The sequence below is a fragment of the Peromyscus maniculatus genome, chromosome 3, assembly GCF_049852395.1.
Source record: "Peromyscus maniculatus bairdii isolate BWxNUB_F1_BW_parent chromosome 3, HU_Pman_BW_mat_3.1, whole genome shotgun sequence".
Taxonomy (NCBI): Eukaryota; Metazoa; Chordata; class Mammalia; order Rodentia; family Cricetidae; genus Peromyscus; species Peromyscus maniculatus.
This window is the reverse complement of record NC_134854.1, coordinates 92,037,148-92,042,591: the sequence shown is the minus strand read 5'-3', so window position 1 is coordinate 92,042,591 and position 5,444 is coordinate 92,037,148. Positions and strand designations below refer to the sequence as shown.

General features: G+C 38.2%; 1 pseudogene; it reads left to right on the top strand.

Moving 5' to 3' along the window:
• The first annotated feature begins 1,430 nt into the window (after positions 1-1,430).
• Positions 1,431-1,856, top strand: LOC143272231 (immunoglobulin kappa variable 4-1 pseudogene; annotated as a pseudogene).
• Positions 1,857-5,444: the final 3,588 nt, after the last annotated feature.

Sequence of the window (5,444 nt, the reverse complement as noted above, 5' to 3'; positions counted from 1 at the left end):
CAGTTCTGGGATTACAGATGTGAATCTCATCTCCTTATCATGATATTTTATTTATTTATTTTTGTTTTACTTTACACAGAATACTGGATCTATAATGTACTTCTTATATATATTTTCATAATTCAGTACTCTGAATCTTGGAAGGTTCTTTGACTTCTGTTATTGCTATTGATTTTCATCCAAACAGAAATATTTTTTCCTTTCGATGGCAAAAATCTATGATGTTGTGGTCTATTGCTCTTTGTAAAATTATTGCTTGATTTGGGGTGGCTATGCCCCCTTCTGGCAAAGTTTTTTATCTGCTCACTATGTCAGCAAGACCACCTTGACTCATTTCAATATAGCTAATTTCTAAATTACCATAGAAGAATATGCATTTCTGGAATAAACACTGTTTGGCAGTGTTTGTCTACAGCCATGACTTCTTGGAGAAATTTGGTTTCTTTTTTTTTTAAGGAGATGACACAATTTTTATTCCTACTACTTGTTTTCCAGTCCCATGATACACTTGGTTTGTTTTATTTCCTTTCCATTTCCTCAAATTTAGAGGCTCTTTCAGTTATCAAAGTGGTGGGGATGATACTTGCTAGTTTCGGCTGCGTTTATCTTTTCTTCAAGATTAAAGCTTCTCTGATCCCAGGCTTAAATTTATGACACCCGTGATTTCCACAGAGCGAATTCTGGCCTTTTCTTTGTATCTCTGTCCTATACTTATCCTGAAAGTGGAGGCCAAATGTCTGAGACATTGTTCATTGTCCTCAATGTAAGAGTGGCTTTGCAGAAGGGAGATAACAAATTTTGACCCAATACCCCTCCTCCCCCATCTCTCTCCCTTCTTTTATTGCATGTCTTCTTACTCTGTTTCCTGATTTGTTGTTGCAAGTTTTGAGAGCATATCTTATGATTTCCCTAGGACTGACAATCTGAGATAGCACTCCTCACATTCCTGATTTAAATATGTCTTGGATTTTAACCCACAGCTGTTATTAGAGCACCTAGTAGATTTTTCTTGGAAATGCTGTAAATGGATCCCTTTCAGTGATTGCTCATGCTCTCATTGATGATATTTTTGCCTGTTGATTGACACCACCTGCTCTCACACAAACTCCCTAGGCATTTGCTTTTGTATTTGCTGACTGCTTTGCATGAGCCCTTCCAGCCCAGCCCAGCTGCTCAGAATTTATACCAAGGGCTTTCCAGTGAGAACTGCATCATACAGCAGGGGGAGCAAGATGGAGTCACAAACTCAAGTTCTCATGTCCCTGCTGCTTTGGGTGTCTGGTGAGAAATTAAAAAATTTTATAGTTATTTCAGGGTCAGGGCATAATATTTCTTACATAATAATACTTTGACAATATGACATTATAAAGACATTAAATGACAATTTAACTGTCATAATCTGTGTTGCTGTGCATGTTCATTGTCATTTCATGGTCACAGGTATCTGTGGGGACATTGTGATGACACAGTCTCCATCCTTCCTGGCTGTGTCAGTAGGAGAGAAGGTTACCATCAGCTGCAAGTCCAGTCAGAGTCTGTTTGGCAGCAATAGCAAGAAGAACCGCTTAATCTGGCTCCAGCAGAAACCAGGACAGGCTCCTAAACGTCTGATCTACTATGCATCCACTTTGGACACTGGGGTCCCTGACCGCTTCATAGGCAGTGGGTCTGGGACAGATTACACTCTCACCATCAGCAGTGTCCAGGCTGAAGACCTGGCAGATTATTACTGTGTGCATGATCTCAAGTATCCTCCCACAGTGCTTCAGCCTCCAACAAAAACCTCCTCTGAGAGTCTCATCAGCTGTCTGCACCACACACAGCCCGGGACCTGTGCACTTCCCTCTTCTGCCTGAGAGCCAGTGTGGCTGAAACACTGTTGTGAAAGTTTGCTGAGCCAAGTAAAACATAATGGGTTTAATGTCTCTTATGTCTTTCAGTATAAAAAACGTATATACGGAAATGCAGGAAAGAACCCAGAAAGAATCTTTCTGTTCTTCTGTAATACATTACCACAAATTCTGTTGCTTCAATATTAGAGATTTGTATTTTTATGGTTCTCAAGTTCTGGTGTCCAACATATGACTATTGGCTGAAATGATGATGTAGGCAAACATCACTTCAGCTTGCTGCTCTAGGAAAGTTTCTTTTCTTTTTATCTTCTATTTTTTCTACTTCTTTACTGCTGTATATTTCTCAAGTTTTTCCTTTCCATTTTTATAAATTCTTTTAATTTTAAATTACATTTTAGTTAATTACATTTTTTGTGCATGCAAGCATGCATGTTTATGTGTGTGCAGGTGCACGAGTGCAGTCAGGACAACTTGAACATGAGTCTTTCTTTTTGTGATATGGGTTTCTGGGGATAAATCTCAGGTCTGACATAAAGCGTTTTGGCAAGAGTCTTTGCTCTCTGAGCAATCTTGCTTCACATTAATTTTCTTTATTAATGAATATTCATTGCATACAAACACCATACAAGACGTGTCTTCCAATTATGTCATATATTTTAACCGTATCCATTGATCTTCCTCATTTCTTCTTCCCTTTTCTGCTGTTACACATTTTTACATTATCCATGTAATGTCTTGTATTTTTATCAGAGACATACATATATACATAAGTACATACACACATTTGTACACATATACCACACACATATCCACATCCACAAATATACACAAACATGCACATATAAAATCATGCATGCTTATAGAGATACACATACATACACACTTATATATGTGTACACACCGACTTAACACACAACATATTTAGGATCCACAAAGGAATAAATATGTGATATTTGTTGCCCATGTTTCTGGGGCCCCATCTCCCTCAGAAGACCCCTCATCTGTTTCCAACTGTGGAGACCAGGTACCCTCTCTGCATTCTAATGTTGGATGTAACTTTGTGTTAGCATGTGCTGCTCACTAGTCTTTCCATCACATATTGATTAATAGAATTTAGTGTTTTTAGAGGACAATCATTTGTGTGCCTATGTAAAGAATAAGCAGACTAATCTCATTAGTGTTATGTTAAGAAACTTATTGATTAACAATAGTAGGGAGCAAGTGTGTTACAGACTACATAAAATTGCTGGAGATCTCCAAATACCTTAAAGATATGTACTTGGGAATTAATGTGTCCAAACTTGCATAATGTGTTTGTGCCTACAAACACAGCTATGTCAGGTTGAGGTTGAATACCATGGCAGAAGGGCATGAGAGGGGAAAGATGCTTACCTCATGGCAGCAGAGAAGCAAAGGGAGGTAGGAGGAAGCCACGGACAAGACACAGTCTTTAGAAGCACTCCTCTAGTTCCTCAGTTAGCACTAACTTCTTACTTTCCACAAGCTCCAAATAATGCCATTTAATTATGACACAGCAATGGATCAAACTAGTAATTGAGTCAGGGCACCCATGATCCACACTCTTTCTATCCTTGGAGCCATAAGTTGGGAACCAAGAATTTTTTCCCATGGGAAGCTTTTGAGTCACACTGAGGAAAAGAACTGTAATACAAAAAAAAAAAAAAAAAGACAGTGGAAGGACATGCAAGTGGATTTATATTGGAATAATATATGTAAAACAGGAGAATAAGAATCTCCAACATGAATTATAAAAGAGATGGAAAGTGTATTTTTAACTTAGAATAAGATAACAATTTGAACATTTTGTTGACACACATCAAAGTAAATGTCTGTTTTGGGAGCTTGAAATGTTGCTGCCTTAACCATGGGTGCAGGTCACTCAGCTATGAGATTAGGTTCATTTAGATTGCTATTGGTTTTCTCTTGTCTTTGCTCAGAGCTCTTTCAGTGGTTATGGAAGATGATCAGGAAGTCAGAAGGGACAGATCATGGCCTTCTAATCAGTTCCTACTTGAGTTTTATAGACTAGCATTCAACACTGATCATTTGACTATGGATGCTATTAGGAAAGTTCCTGTGGCAGAAAAAGAACAGAGGCATGTCTGATTCAGCTTAAGTTAAAAGGTTCAGCATCTCCCTGGCAGTGAGCTCAGTGGGGAAGGTGATGGCTGTATAGATCACTGAGTTTCTCATGACACTGATACATTTGTATTTTTTTAACCAACTAATGCATTTCTATCATTGCAGCAGCTCATTTTCCCACGAGCCCGTGCCTGAGATCTCCTGAATTGGCATGAGAAGGTCCTCTCATGTTTAGACAGAGAAAACCTAAATGGGGTCCCCTTTATTCCCAGACCAGCATCAGAGACATTCCTTCTGAGTATCTCCAATTTTCTCCAACCCTTCCCACATACCTCTCTTGGTCTCTTTAAAATTCATGATATCTTTTAATTGTTATACATGTACTCATTTGTATACATATATAAATATATTTTGAAATATAATATATAAATACAGCCCAATCCATCCATATAATATAACTTGTATGCATACATTTTCAGGGTTAGCCATTTGATATTGAATAACCAGTTAGTGTACTCTTCCCTGAGTAGATTATTTCTCCTAATCTCAGCATTGCTTAGCTACCTGTAGTTCTATGTTAGGGTTGATGCCTCCTGAGCTCTCCTTTTCACATTAGTGTCTATTGATGTCATTCTTGTTCAGTTCATGTTTAGACAGACATGTTGGTGAGGCTTCACGTATGTAACTTCTGACATTCATAGCAGACACAACCTCACAGAAAACTTGCTATTTTTCTGATTCATACAATCTTTTCAACTCCTCTTCCTAAGTGATCCCCAAACCTTAGGTGTAAGAATTGTGTTTTAGGTGTATCAACTGTCACTAAACTTCTCAAGTTTTTATTTTGATCAATTGTGATATTCTGTATTAATCTTCATGTTTCAAGGAGATGTTTCCTTGATGAGGAGTGAGAACTGTTCCAATCTTTGGGTATAAGGACAAATAATATTGTAGTTAGTGATTATGCTGCCTTAGTAAAGTGATAGTTGTAGGTTCTCCTCCAGTATCTTTGACTTTACTAGCCCCAGGTAGTTGGAATAGGTTTCCAGTACCAGGGACAATGTTTTTCTTGTTGAACAGGCTTTAAGTTTGGTCAGAAAACTATTGGTTACTCTCAGGATATGTGTATGATTACTGTAATTGTAGGGTTATTGTGCCATGGTTATCATTATCATGGTTCATAGACATCATAGCTGGGAAGGATTATTGGTTGTTTTCCTGCTTTGGGAGCTTCTATGCTGCCTAAAGCTAGTCTTCAGAGAGTCTGCATACATGCCATATCCAGCTTGGGTCCTCTGGGTCTTGTGTCCAAAGTACAATAGGGACTTACCTTCTTCTGCCTCTGGGTGGAGATCAAGGGCAATAGTAGTAGCCTAAAAGTGTTGGGAGTCTCTTGAACAACTCTGAGTAACAACTCAAAAGACAGTGTTTGATGGCTGATATTTTTATTTTTTCCCTTTTCTTTTTTTGCTAGTCTATGGCTCTTGG